The sequence below is a fragment of the Nipponia nippon genome, unplaced genomic scaffold (genome assembly GCF_047370975.1).
Source record: "Nipponia nippon isolate SJK-2023a ecotype South Korea unplaced genomic scaffold, ASM4737097v1 scaffold_5, whole genome shotgun sequence".
Lineage (NCBI taxonomy): Eukaryota > Metazoa > Chordata > Aves > Pelecaniformes > Threskiornithidae > Nipponia > Nipponia nippon.
The window spans coordinates 100,084,457-100,099,345 of record NW_028262369.1 but is presented as its reverse complement, the minus strand read 5'-3'; the positions used below and the strand labels follow the sequence as shown (position 1 = coordinate 100,099,345).

The 14,889-nt window shown below is 51.5% G+C and overlaps 2 non-coding genes across 2 annotated transcripts; one reads left to right on the top strand and one right to left on the bottom strand.

The window, feature by feature from the left end:
• The first annotated feature begins 3,390 nt into the window (after positions 1-3,390).
• TRNAG-GCC (transfer RNA glycine (anticodon GCC)) lies at positions 3,391-3,461 on the top strand. Its single transcript has one exon. It is a non-coding gene; the product is annotated as a tRNA-Gly (tRNA).
• Positions 3,462-3,669: 208 nt separating this feature from the next.
• On the bottom strand, positions 3,670-3,741 carry TRNAA-CGC (transfer RNA alanine (anticodon CGC)). Its single transcript has one exon. It is a non-coding gene; the product is annotated as a tRNA-Ala (tRNA).
• Between the last annotated feature and the right edge of the window lie 11,148 nt (positions 3,742-14,889).

Below are 14,889 nucleotides of genomic sequence, written 5' to 3'. Positions count from 1 at the left end.
TTGATGCGCGTGCACTCCACTCAGCAGAGGACTCGCCAGGGATGGTACAAATTTTCTGCGCTCTGGAAACAGAGACAAGAGCACGCTTTGGAAGCCTTTGCCGAAGAGGCTTTTCGAAGCCATTTTGAAAGGCCTGCAGTTATCCTTCATTATTTTGGGGGCCAGTAAGAAGTCTTGACTGGACTTTCCTGGTACTATTAACTATTAGGTACGTGTTAGTTAAACATGAGAAACTGATGACCAGCAGCTGGTTCTTACAAAGAGGTATGTTATATTTCAGGTCGGTCTGAATTACTCCTTAGGCATTACGTCTAACAAGATCTCCATGTAATACAGTTCCAAGTGAAGCGGTGAATCAGAGCAAACGGTACAGGTACATTTGTAGCATTACACTGTCTCTTTTTTGTATACCAATAGAGGGATTGATGCGACACCAGTTCTAAAGCAGGCGGCTGCACAGCTGCGATCGGCTCGCGCGACACGGGAACACGTGGCCGTAGCAGCTGGCGAGGAGGGAGCGAACGATATCCGCTTACCCCAGCCCAGGTAATCCACACCTGCAGTTTTAAGCTTGATTTGAGCTGTTGTACCGCTGCCTGTCTATCAGTCCCTGCCTTGGTCTTATTGCAGCCGCACCAGCTGAAGTTGGGATGTTTGAGGCTACCAGTGCCCCTGAGCCACGGCGTCCTCCCCAGAGGTACGCGGCAGAGTCGGCAGCAGCACCTGGAGCTCCTTGGTTCTGCTCTGCAGCATCACAGCCCCATGGGAAGCCGCTGTGCCAAGCCTTAGCCAGAAGCATCAAGATCAGAGTCCCTTTAAAGGTGACCCGGAATGGAAAAAAATGTATTTGCCCCCTTCTGGGGGATAAAAAGGCCTAAGAAAATCCTTTCCCTTTTTCCTGTAACAAGTTTTGCCTTCCTTGTTTCTGCTGAAGGTCTATGGTGTCTCCTTAGCTGCCAGAAAGATTTTTTAACTGAACCGAAGGGGATGATGTCCTGAGTCTCTGGCAAGATCACCCCTCTCACCAGTTCATCAGGTCCTGGATAGAAACGTACAAAAGTACATTGTAAGCAATCTCACTACAAGCAGTTCCCTAGATGCTATAACCTTGTTAGATGAAGTTGGATGCTTGATGCCATTCGAGCCATCTAGTGAACTTCTAAAATTATTTATGTTTTACGGATGACAGCTAGAGACACGTTTATTTTTGTGAAGTATTTGTATTTAAATTTTGTTTAGGACAGTAATTTCACTGAATGTTCCTGTACCGTTCTGCTAGCCTTCCACAAAACATATCCTCCTGCCCTGAGGTTTTGCAGGGAGCGTTCTCCCAACCATTGTGATGGTTAAGACGATAACTCCTAAGCACTCCTTGTCTCACTGGAGTAGGATGCAGATTCTTAATCAGCTGAACCGATCCCATGAAATTTTCACCAGTTCTGCAATTCTGGACCACCATTTTCTAATGTTACAAGTCTCGATTCTCTCCATCATCCAGCGCGCTCCTACATTCAGTCATTTTTAAAGGGAAGCCAAGTAGGAGCCTGTGTCATGCAGCTTGAAAAAGGGTTTCTGGAGCACGTTCTAGAGCAACATTCGAGCTCCAGTGAGGCACCTGAGTTGCCAAACTCCTCCTGCTTTGCAGAGTTCTCTGTAGTACGTCAGCCAACACCCACAGATGTTCTCAGCAGATGCAAAACGTGGTCTAATGGACATGGGAAACTGTTCTCTAAATTATTAACTACGAGTGCAAGAACAGGTTTCATTTCTACTCTGGGAACGAGACAAGCTTGCTCACGGTGCAAAGTTTGTTACTGCGGTGATCCTCTGTTGTAAAACGATTCTCTAAGGAGCGGCAGTTGCACAGAAACGCAGCCTGTCCCGTCGATTGCCCTGACCTGCCCGGCACAACCAGCCCAAGGGCCCTGCTGGCTCCCGGTGCGCCGCTGGCTCCCGCACGGCTGGGCACGGACGTTGCCAGGTCCCATCCCCGGCCTTGCGGTGTCCCAGCTCACCAGAAGTGAAAGGGGCTGAGGCAATAAAAGTAGGGGGGGAAACTAGTTGGTCAGCTGTTGCTATTTACCTCAGCATGGCTAACTTTCCGATGTGGTAAAATAGTGAATTAGAGGCTTCTCAATATGCATATTTTTTGCCTAACTGCTCTGGGATTTCTGGTCCTGTGCTTCTCTGGGAAAACAGTTTTTCAGGGCTGATTGATGCAATTGCAAGCAATAGCCTAAATAATAGTTATTACTTGAAGTATTTACTATGTTACTTCCTGCGGGTGGAAATTAAGAAGTTGCAATTAAGCTTAGGGGAAGGGGAACTGTGTTGGCATTGTTACTGGCTTGCATTTTTCCCCTGGGCCGGGGCTGACTGGGAAATACTCTCGCCTGGGATCCAGCTGGCCGGCGAGCAAATCGCGGCCTTGACTTGCTGTCCAGATTCCCTGAGAACACAAGCTGTGCTCAGCTTCTGCTGTACACGTGCAGAAAAAAATCCACCCCCTCGATGAACTGAACGTGCGGTTGGGAGCAGTTAGGTGAGAGCGGCAGGACCGGTAAGCAGGGGACTCTGGAGGGAAGTCTACATTTTGGTGTTAATGTGTGTTCACACGGGAAACTGGAGCGTTCTCTGTGGTGTGAAATTGCTGTTCGCTGGAGAAGACGACGCCTGCCTACTACCTTTCGTAGGATGGATGGCGGTAGGTGTTCATCCTGTCTGGAGGGTATTCTTAAGCACGGCTCTCCTCGTACGTACAACTCAATGTCCTCTTGACGCGAAACGCTTGATGCTGCTTTTCCTTGAACCCTTTGGCTCACGCGTGGCCGTTCTTGGGAGCGTGCCCAAGACAAACTAGCCGTCAAGACCGCACATAATTTATGTTAGAACGTGGCATCGTTACATCGCGGCGGAAGCAGTGGCATTCTGCCGGTACCTCACCGCTCCAGGCAGTTACGCTGCACGGCAGTGTCAGGACCCATAGGCTGCACCAGCTGACACAACAGGGAGGCCTAAGCTCGGACCGCGATGATTCCTGTATTAGCAGATCCTGTGAGCCTCTAAGCTCTTAACTGGTGGCCTCCTCTGGGAAAGCCCTTCCAGGGTGGAAAAGGAACAAAAATACACCTTTTGTGACTTGGTCAGAAAGCTTTTGAATGTAAAGGGTGATGGGGACATCGTACAATTTTCTAGGTTTTTTTTTATCCTTTAGAGGAAAAATGTATACAGGCATTGCTAACTTTCTAAAAATCTTTTTGTTTTCCTGGAAATAACGGCTCAGACCCACTGACTGTGAGCATGGAACCGGAAGCGGAGGAACATAGAACTGCAGCGCTGTGCTGCGGCCGCTGCTGGAGGCCGGAGCGGGCAGCGCCGCTCCGCGGGCGCGCATTGGTGGTTCAGTGGTAGAATTCTCGCCTGCCACGCGGGAGGCCCGGGTTCGATTCCCGGCCAATGCAGTTCCCTTTTTCGCGGCGTTTTCGGGGCCCCAGCGCTCGCCGCGCGCTGTTCTTTTCCCCGCGGGATTCCCGACGGGGCGGACGCGGCGCCGGGGGGGCGAACACGCGTGGTGGCGGCGGGCGGGGAGCTGCTGGCGGCGGCCGGTCCCGCGGCGGGAGGAGAAGGGGGGAAAAAAAAAACCCCACCAAAACCCCAAAAAGGAGCCGCTGGAGATGCCGGGGATTGAACCCGGGACCTCACACATGCGAAGCGCGCGCTCTACCACTGAGCTACATCCCCGGCTGACGACTGCCTCCGCCGGCCGCTATCAGAGGGGGGGACGGGCCCGCAGCTACCGCTGCCCCCGCCGCCTCCCCGCTCCCCTCCCAGCTCCCCCGGGACGGAGCGCCCAGCTGCCGCCGTCCCGGCACCGCCGTTGGGCGTGGAACAACGACCGGCGCCGGCAGCAGCCCAAGGCCCCTGTGCGGCGGAGGGGGGGGCACCAACAGGCACGAGCCCGTCCCCTCCCCGCAGGCCGCCCTTTGAGGTCCGCGTCTCCGCACCTCGGTGCCCAGAGCAGTGCCGCGCTCCGAGAGCCCCAAGCCCGCTGCCGGACCCCCAGCCTGGCCCCCGGCAGCCGGGGCGCGCACACCGTGAGGAGGGCAGAGCCCGGGGACCCGCCTGACGCGCCCTCGCCTCAGCGGCACCGGCCCGGCTGCTGTGCCGGGGAGCCCGAGCAGGGTGCGGGCAGAGCGGGGAGCCCCGGGGCGCCCCACGGCGCTGGGGTCTGGCAGAGAAGGCAGAGCCCTGCGCCCCGAGCCGGAGAGGCAGCCCCCGGGGGAGAGCCGCCATCGCCCGGGAAGGAGGCCCCGGACGTCTGGGGGAGCGCGCTGCGGGCCCCGAGGTGGGGCGCAGGGCAGAGGGGCCGGGGCGGTGCCGGAGCGGGGCCGGGGCAGGGCCGGGGCGGTGCCGGGGCAGGGCCGGAGCGGGGCCGGGGCAGGGCCGGGGCAGGGCCGGGGCGGTGCCGGGGCAGGGCCGGAGCGGGGCCGGAGCGGGGCCGGGGCAGGGCCGGGGCAGGGCGGCTGCAGCGCGGGGTGCAGGTGTCCCCTCAGCCGCCAGGGCCGGGGCGGCCCCGCTGCGGCACCCGCCAACGCCTGGCGCGGGGTCTTTTTCCCCTCAAATTCAAGGCTTACAATCAAAACGCTCTGCTGCGTCTTTTAGAATGGGTTTTAACCGACTCCGTATTCCCACCCATATAAATAGGCAATGATGCCTCGTATTAACGCGCACATCTTCAGTACATCTTCTTTAATCTCAGATTTTCCTAACAAATCCGAGCTCCTAAGTTGTCCAGTGAGAGATTTCTTATCATGACATAGAATGCGCCTGTTCTAGGATATTTTTCTTATCTAAATACGGACTTGGCAGATTTAGAGCCCTGATACTAAAAGAAAAAGAACCCGACCAGGTTCTTTCGGTGGGATATTCCCAGCAAAACCAGCAACTTCCATCAGCTTCAGTGGGAACTGCCTGGTCCCACCCTCCGTTCAGGTTTATTCTCAGAATCGAAGCACCATCTCCATGATACGTGCCCTTCTCCCCTCCGTACGCATCTCTACTGTAGCACATAACCCTACAGCGCATTTTGCGTACGCCACCGCAGGCCGCCGCCGCGAGCAGCCGTGCCCGTCTCACCGAGCCCGCGGCCAGGCGGGCCCTTCGCCCCCGGCCGCCCCGTCTTGACAGCCGCAACCTCGGCGACTCGCGTTTCTCTATCCTGTCAGAAAGCAGCGTTTAACAGCTTGACTTTCTTCAAAACAGATTTTAAGAAGCAGCTTTCTAGGAGTTACTGAATTTGATTTTCATAATTAACAGAGCATACAAACTATTTGATTTGTCTGTTAACGCGAAGCACAGAATAGCAAGCGGCTCCTAACAAGGCTGAGCCAAGGGTGCAGAGCAGGTTAATACCAGCCGCTGCAATAAAAACACAAAGCAATTTAAAACCTTCTCTTCAGGTTTTTCTCCTTTTGTTTACCTTTCTGTAGGCTTCAGAATAGTAGAAAATGAATAATACAGATATTACTATGCCTTTATGGATTTCTCAGCTGTGATGGACAGTCAGCCCAATTGTGAAACTTCCCGTTTGGGAGGTGGATCGAGGCAGAGCGCGTTCAAGCTGCCGAGAAGAGCAGCTACAGCTCCAAAGCATATCAGCAAGTATTTAATTACTGTCCCGGTGGAACCCGTACAAGAGCTTATGTGCTGCCTATATTAAAGTGAAACAACGCGTCTGTTGCAGCTAGATCTAAATATCCTCTAGACCGTCACCTACCAAATACAGAATAAATTGAATTATTCAGGCAAGACTCAACATGTGGATGATACGGGAGGAAATACAATGCCTTATGCTGAGCTGTAAAGTAAAAAAAAAAGGCCCGTAGGTGGCTATAAATCTGGCCGGTGGTAAGCCCAAGCCTACCAGAACTGCACGCTCCTCAACCTTGAGGAGGCAGCAATGGAACCCTGCCGCTGCCGTAGCAGCACCGCAGCTGCCAGCGCCGGCGTGTGCACGTCCCGTCACCCTTCCGACGGTCGCCCCCAGCGCCGGCCTTGCCCAGACGTCTGGAGGCAGCCCCAGGTTCCAGGAAAGACGTGGTCATCTTGTGCCCGGCCGTCTCTAATGCTGCTGGATGCCGCCGCACAAGCTCGACATTCAGCCTTCTCAACAGCTCTCTCAGAGGACTACATTCACCTCTTTGTGTTTGGGTTTCTGTGCTGACATCAGGGAAAAACAATGTCACTCTGTTTTCTGGCAGCTCCTCCGCATTCCTCGGCGGGATTAACTCATTCCTGGGACCTCGCAAGCCTTGCGCGCCTTTTGGGGAGGCCTTCCTCGTCCCTGGGGACGGGGCTTTCATTGAATCGGCTCAAGTTTCTGCATTTTTCGTCGACTCTCCTTAGATACACGCTTAAATTCACTCTGCATTTTCCACAGCAATTTTTCTCCAAGCTGATGGATTTCTGTAGTCCAGCCTGAAAAGAGCTCAGTTTCAGAGTTACCCGATGTACGGACTGCATGAGAACGATCACAACGAGATTCTGAAGGGACAGATAGGTGTTTCTGCGTTTCTTTCTGATACGGTTTCCTGTCGCTGCACTTGTTCCCAGGATTAAATGTTTGCACTCAAAATTCCTCCTTAAAATAAACACTCTCATTCAATGAGACACAGAAGCAAAGCGTAGCAGCATAAAACAAACAGATGAAGAGCATTCATCGCATTGATCCAGCTCAGCCCTACACGCCCGTCGCCTTGCGCAATCGCAAACCTGCCTGGCCCGCGCGAGGTCTCTGCTCCCGGCACCGCCGTCGCCCTTCTGCTCCTCTGTGTGCTGTCACCGGGCTTGACCAAGCGCTGGAGCCCGTGGCCGTGGCATCAGCCGTGTATAAACACACAGCTAACGTTATTTTTCTGCTATCGTATGATCGTACCGTCCATTTGTTTGAAGTATCCGATGAGTCAGTGCAGAAAATTCATGAATCTCTTACATTATTTATACTGGTTTTAGCATTCCTATCCTCCATCAAAAAACATTCCTGCCGGAGATTGGGAAGGCTGTAAAGTGACAAATTTCAGAGATTATGAACAACGCGCTAGCTACTTACTTATGCCACTTACCAAACCATTTTAAATAATAAATGTATTACAAAAAAAAAACGAGGACAGAGTTGTGAGTTGCAAAGTTAAACAACTAAAAAAATTGCCGACGTTACATTTACCGAATCGTTTTTCCCTACTGCCGCTCACCAGGGAATGCAGTGCTCGGAGCAACCTCCGGGAAGCTCTGCACGTATCTTAGACTGAGTTCGAATGAAGTTACAATCTTAAGCCCTCCAAATACAAATGGGTTTTCCCCCCGTATTTTTACATCTTTGATTTTTATTGAATTAACTCCCTTGTATGTGGTGAAATGGAGGGATAAAGCAAGGAAGTATTTTGTTAGTTCCCAGTCCTGCAAGGCACGCTGCAAAGCCTGAAGTGGTTAGCTGGCTTTTGTGGTTCCTGCTGAGAACATCATTAGAGCGTCCCAAAAACACAGGTTACAAATCAGCCCATAGTAAAGAGTTCTGAAAGTTAGAGTTAAAAAAGGAGATAAAAAGGCAGAAAACGGGATTAAAGTACTGAACTGGGAGATTCATTAAGGTTGCAGACAGATAAGTAAATTATAGCCCTGCAGAAATTATTTGACTGGCAAATTAATTACACAATATTACAATGGTTTTCTCAGCCAAATTTAGCCCTCAGGAAGCAGGTAGGAGTCTGCATGACTTAATAAAAGGAGCCTCGACTGGTCTTCAGCTTAATCAGAGATGAAAATTAACATTTCAGGATTTGAGGCAAATAGGAGGTTTTTTGCCAGGCTCAGAAAGACGGAGGCTAGCACCATTATTCAGGCCTACATGGATTATGAAGCCGAAGCCTCCAGACAGCGGAACGCTCCCGCTTTCCTTACAGGCCTTTCATTTCCAGACCTACCCATGAAGCCAAGGGAGAGGCTGATTTGGGAACCACCACGGCGGTCTCGTGGGGACAGAGCATGCCCCGGGGCACTTGCAGTTTGTTCAGAGAACGCCCCATTAAAATACTCTGCAAAATATTTTACCCCAACCCTGCCCAAGTACACTATTATTATTATTTCTTAAAGCGTTGACTTAGTCCCTAAACCTTATTCCACGGTTGCAGTTCTCACTCTGCCCCCAGCACACAGAAATACAATACATAAGAAATATTTTCTTTCCAGTTTGCTTGCTAAGTGCCATATTTTTAAGGGAGAGAGATTATGAGCTCTTTCTTGGAACAAATGTTTTTTGTTGTTCCTGGACAAGTTTTGGAAACGTATATACCCGAAGTGAAACACATCACCTTCTGGCAGTAAGTATCATAGGACACGCTCATTAGCCCAGGCTGAACCACAATTTCATTACAAATATTACGCAAGATCTTTTCTGATTGTGTGGAATTACCCAACAAGAAGGCAAGGCCCGTACTCATCATCTTACATCAAGCACCAGTCTTACTTCAAATCACTGCAGAGCATGTCAGCTTCCAGTGCTCCGTTTTCTCAAGGGGAATCCCTTGCTTCTCCGTTCTTCGTGTTCTTCAGGTTACATCTGGAACCCAAAACATAAATGGTTTTTCAGACAAAAGGAAGATGTAAATCCTTTGGAAATAAATAATTTTGAGACATTACAGGATGAGGTGTGTAGCCCTTTAAGCTTAGGATAAAAATGAGTACAACCAAACGGGCCTGGAGATTTGGCCTCATATTGAGAAGTGCTTTTTTGCACTTAATAATGATTTTTCATCGTTGCAGATTACAACAGCCAACAACTTCTTCTATGCAGAATGCTGACTTTTGGTATCGCCGCAAGGTGTGATGTCTGCAGGGACAAAACCAGTTAAACTGCGGAAGGGTTTTCTGCCCCGCATCCATGCGGTCTCTTCTTTCCTCCTGCGAGCTGGAGGCAAGCTGCCTCAGCTGTGGCCGAAGAACCACGAACTCTTGTTTGTCCTTGGCAATTCGGGCACCTTCCCTTGCACGGGTCTTAATTTTGTGCCGTTAGGAGTTAAGTGGCCACGGTTTGCCCTCCAGCCACCAAGCGTGATGCTAGACGGGTGGATGAGGAGCAGGAGAGGGGTGGCCCGTGGCCCTCGCCCTCACCTCTCGGGGCAAGGGGGTCCCCAGGTGGGAGATTGGGTCACCCCAAATGTGCAGCCGTCACATCGTTCTGCTGTCCCTCTACGTTTAAGAAAGCAAGGGAGCACAACTGCTAGCCTTCCTCATCCCCAAAAGTGCCGCCGCCATGTCACGTCCCCTGGGCGGCCGCGGAGGGAGTGGCTCGGGGGGTGCACGGTCTCATCCGAGAAACACGAGGCAACAGTCTCGTCCGAGAAACACCCGTCAGCAGTCTCGTCTGAGAAGCACGGGGCAACAGGCTCATCGGAGAAACACCCGTCAACACCCTCGCCCGAGAAGCACAGGGCAACAGTCTCATCGGAGAAGCACAGTGTTTTCACTGGTTTTATCCACACAGGCCGCACTCGCAAAGTTTTTGGGAACCATTATTCCCTTTGCCTCCTCTGCAAATCAGGGCCCCGCTATACTCAGCATGCTCTCCCCTCAGAAATCATGAATATTCTCAGGTAAAACCATCGTTTTGCGCTTTCCTGATCCCTGTGGGAAAATGGGACAGCTTTACCCAGGCTCACAAAGAAAGAAAACCAAAATGAGGGCTACTACTAATCGCTCTTGCAAAAAATACAATTGGATTTAATTTTTGTTACTAGGCTACTTTTGAGCTGATAGGAAACTGGAAGCTTTATATTTTCTCTCATTTCAGTAATATTCTAATTGCTGAATTATAATATTAATTAATTCCATAATTATTATATATATTTTCATTATATAAAATGCCAGAATAACTGCTTTATTCCTCTGCACGGGTGCAAGTAGATGAGCACAAATCCTGACTTAGAAGAGCATCTAGAACACATCTCTCATCCTGTTGTGGTTCTGCGGCCAGGCAGCCATATTACAGCAACGAACCTAAAAATAACTGTGAAAAAGCATCATACGCCGAGGGACAACAAGAATTCGTTGTTGATAAAGAAGTGAGCAACGTGAAAGTCTCGCTGGCAGTGGACGTCAGGAACACGGATAACTGAGAAACCCTCGAGACAGGAGTTTATTGCTGTTACTCAAGTGAACAAATTCCTGTAAGGGATATTCTACACGGAGTCTCGAGTTCATTTTGTGGAAGACAAACCAGTATGTGTCGTGGTAACTCCGGCGGTGGCCTGTGGACTGTTAGGATGCTAAGACTGAGAAAGAAGAGATTACTCAGAACCAGAAAGTAGCAACAGAAAAAACCCACGGAAAAACAGAAAATGAAACACACACACACGGACGACTTTGAATTCAGTGAATAAGGATTGTTCTTCGCTTTGGAGCTTGAATTAGATAAAGTAGCAATGTAATGTTTGAAAAAGGCAAGATCCTGGCCCATTTAACCTATAGTTAAATAAAGGGATGTAGAAAGGACTTAGGCACATAGTACGTGTCCACAAGAAAGACTTGAGCCTTCGCAGCGCTGGACTCTTTAACCCAAGGTTTCGGGGCAGCGGGGTGACCCCCGGTGAGGCTGCCCCGGCAGTGCTGTTACGCACGGAGCCCCCGGATACCCGCTCTGCGTACGGCATGAAGAGCTGCCCGGCACCCGGTGCACCCGCGGTGCGGGAGACCCACGTTCCCCTTTCTCTTCTTCCCAAGAGGGCCGGCGCCATCGGCTCGGCGCGCTGCCAGCACCAAACTCCGAAAGCCCCGGCACGGGCGGGCGATGGGGACAGGACCCCGGCCCCGCGCTCCGGGCCGGCCGAGGGTCAGCTCCCACCAGCGGCTCTGCGGCCGCCCGGGGTTAGAGCCCTCTTCAGGGAACTCCATCAAAATGTTGGTCGTAACGTTCAGTGCTTTGCCTGTTCCTTGAGAACAGTTAATTGTGTTTTGCTCATTAATCTTATGGCAAATTTTCCCCTTCGTTTTCCCTTCCCAGACTTACCTGATTTGGATGCCACTCGGGATGAAACACATGACCGACAACAGCATTTAACTCAGGCCTCAAACTGAAGGCATTTCCCAAGGTTTCCTCTGATCAGAGCCAGTCCCAGTACCAGACGGGCGTACTGACAGCCAGAGGGGGCGGACCTGCCCGTTCCACCTTGCTAATATATTGCTGGGATTTAAAACCCAGTGCTCTCCCTCACACCCACAGTCGTTCCTCCTGCCCTTTCCCTGCCCGCCGTTCTACCCGTCCCTGCCTGCTTTCCTCCCGAGGACCGGCTCTTCCCTGCCGGCAGCATTGACCCCATGGTGTTAACCATGCCAGGGAGGAGCTGGTAAGGCAGCCTCAGGAGTTCTCTTGTGTTTGCGTTTCCCAATATACCAGCACGTCCGGATAATTCCCGCTCTAATTCCCACTGAATGAATTTCCCAAACTCGTCGTCCAGATGTTAACCTGCTGCAAGATCCGTTATATTTGACAGCGAAACGAAAATGCAGCGTTACTACTTTAGTGGCTACTTTCTTGGTCACATTTATCAACGAGGTTTTCACTGGTCTGGATTTTCTTAAATGCTAATCCAGTACGTTGTGAGCTCGCAGCATCAAAGCATCTCGCTATAAGGCTGAACAATAATTAGATGCACAAGGCCGTTATGGTGTGTGTTAAACAGGATCTTCATACAGCAGAGAGAATAAATTCATACAAAGCCATTATATGACCGTTATTTTAGGTAAATAAGGAAGACTAAAACTTTACATTTCTTTAAAAATGAGACTAAACTTTTTATTTCTTTAAGAACCTTAATAAAACAATGTCAAATTCCCATGGAACTGGGAATTCAGCCAAGCTGATTCTTGCCCCTTCACGCAGAGCCTGGCCCGGCTGCGGCAGAGGCTGGGCGAGAGCGCTGTCGGGGAGCGCCGCCGCGCTGCTGAGTCGCTGGGGACCAGAAGGCAATAGATTTACATCTCATTATCAATACGCCAATAGGGGCCGGTTCTGTAGATTTGCTTGCTGCAAAGTATGGGCTAATTTAATGGGAATTTGACTGATATAAAAATTGACTTGGTTTTCCAATGATATCTTGTACCGGAATGTTGTGATCTGGAAACTAATATATTTCTTCTTGCTTATCACATCAATATGGCCTAATTTTGTTGGCTTTTGTATTGAACAATCTGGTGAATATACAGTCCAGTTTTGATTTCTCTCTTTATGACACCTCTTATTATTAAAGCTCTCTCATCCAAAAAGGAATATATTTTTATTTACCAGTAATATTAATGCAATTCAATTTTTACCTAGTTTTAATCTATTTTTTTCATATTGAAGAACCAGATCCCGCTTAGTTAAAACAGAAGAAAACCCCAGTTTTTCCTCCGTTCAGTGTGCAGGTTGAACTACAGTTTAGGTATTTTTATTTAATACTACTCTTTCTCAAATCAGTGTTTATTACTTACTGTGTTTCAAATGTTGCAAAGACGACGATGTTATTTATTGTGCATTATTACTCGCCCGTTTCTCCGTAACTGTCTCATTGACGGGACGCGGTAAGTGTGCGCACCACGGGGTGTGCGCGAGTGCTACGCGTGCGCTGAACGCCGGCAGAGCCTGGCCCAAAGCAGAGGAGCGCCGCAGGGAGGGTGAGAGGGGTCGAAGCTCTGACGCCCTCCTCGGTACCTCACTGACAGACAGAAAATACGGGTCCCCCAACAGAGTTTTGGAGGGTTTTGTGCATCTACATGCACATAAACCCTGTACTGAGTGCTTCCGTTAACAAATCGAGGTCCACACGTAGGAGCCGCAGGCGCCGGCGCTGCAGATGCTGCCGTGCGGCTTGCTTTGCCAAAGGAGCTGTTCGCTGCGCAACACGTGCCCAGCTCTCGCCGGTATTTACTCCCCACAAAAATGCTCCTCTTTGTTTTCTCCTGATTCTTGCAAGATGTCTGCAGCCGCTTTGGGAGCAGCGGGCGGCTGCCGCGCGGGGTCCTCCCTCGGCGCACCCCTCCCAGGGTGGCCGCAGGCTGCGAAGCACCCGAAGCCCAGGGGAGCGGGTGGGTGCCCCCCGCCTGACGCAGCACCGGTCCCCATCAACCTGGGTCTCCAAAAAGCGGTGAAGGGAGTCGAGCCGGGGGCGCAGAGCTGCACCTGCGCCTCGGGGCCCTGGCCGGAGCCCAGCCGGGAGGGGAGGCGGCAAGGGGAGCGCGGCGCCGTGCCCGAGAATCGCGCCAGGAGTGGGAGACCACGATGACAAGCCAGCAGCGTCGGTGCTGCCGTGGGTGGGACAGCCAGAGCCCCCGGAAGGCCGAAACGGCAAGTCAGAAACGTTAGCCAGGAGCCTCTGCAAGGCAGGGGCTGTAGCTGTGGTCCGCCACCGCGGGCATGCCCCGGGCACAGCTCCAAAGCAAGCCCTGAGAAGGGACAGAACCTACACAGGAGAGAAGCACATTTCTTAGTGACAGTAAAAATAAGGTTCAGCTGATATTCTGCGTTTTAAAACTGATAATTAAAAAACTGTCTTAACAATTTTGGTGAATCATTTTCAGCTTAGAATTCCCTTTTTGAAGCACTGGAAACAATTAACTTCTCTAAACATAACTCCTTCATACTCTGTATTAAAGTCAGGCATTTTAAGAAGCAAAATGATATTTTAATAACTGTTCTTGTAATTACAAACTCCATTCTCTACACAAGTCCTGTTTTCAATTAACATCCTGCATTAATGGGTTTATTCTCCCTGCCATTTACCTCTAATGACAGCAACCGTCACATACATGAAGAGTTTTGCAAATTCGTAACTATCACGAGGGGGTTTTTCTTAATTTTACCACTATTTTCTGAAGCCTGCAGTACGGTATGAGCCTTTTACCCGGGAGATAACCAGAAATCTCGTGAGATTTTGTTTCTGAACTCGTATTCCGGCATTTGCTAACTGCTGGACGCCCGTCACGGAGCCAGCGGTGTCATTGTCACAGGAGACAAACGCGGGATGCTGGTTACCCCGCTGCCGGTGCCAGCCGTGCAGCGCACACGGGCCCTGCCGCAGTGGCCGTTGCGCTCCGGCCCTTATTGTCGGTACAGGCTGGGTCGATGGGCCGGGGCCAACTGCATGAGATTCAACAAGGCTCAGGGCCAGGTCCTGCACTTGGGGCACAACAACCCCAGGCAGCGCTGCAGGCGTGGGGAGGAGCGGCTGGGAGCTGCCCAGAGGGAAAGAACCTGGGGGTGCTGGTTGACAGCCGCTGAACATGAGCCAGCAGTGTGCCCAGGTGGCCAAGAGGGCCAATGGCATCCTGGCCTGTATCAGGAACAGTGTGGCCAGCAGGACCAGGGCAGGGATCGTCCCCCTGTCCTGGGCACTGGTGAGGCCGCCCCTCGAATGCTGTGCTCAGCGCTGGGCCCCTCACCCCAAGGCGGCCATGGAGGGGCTGGAGCGTGGCCAGAGCAGGGCAGCGAGGCTGGGGCAGGGGCTGGAGCCCAAGGCTGGGGAGGAGCGGCTGGGGGAGCTGGGAGGGCTCAGCCTGGAGAAGAGGAGGCTGAGGGGAGCCCTCATCGCTCTCTGCAACTGCCTGAAAGGAGGCTGGAGCCGGGAGGGTCGGTCTCTTCTCCCCAGGAACAAGCGCTGGGATGAGAGGGAACGGCCTCAAGCTGCGCCAGGGCAGGGTTAGGTTGGATATTAGGAGAAACTTCTTCACCGAGAGGGTGGTCAAGCATTGGAACAGGCTGCCCAGGGCAGTGGTTGAGTCTCCATCCCTGGAGGTATTTAAAGAACGGATAGATGTGGTGCTTGAAGACATGGTATAGATGGACTTGGCAGTGATAGGTTG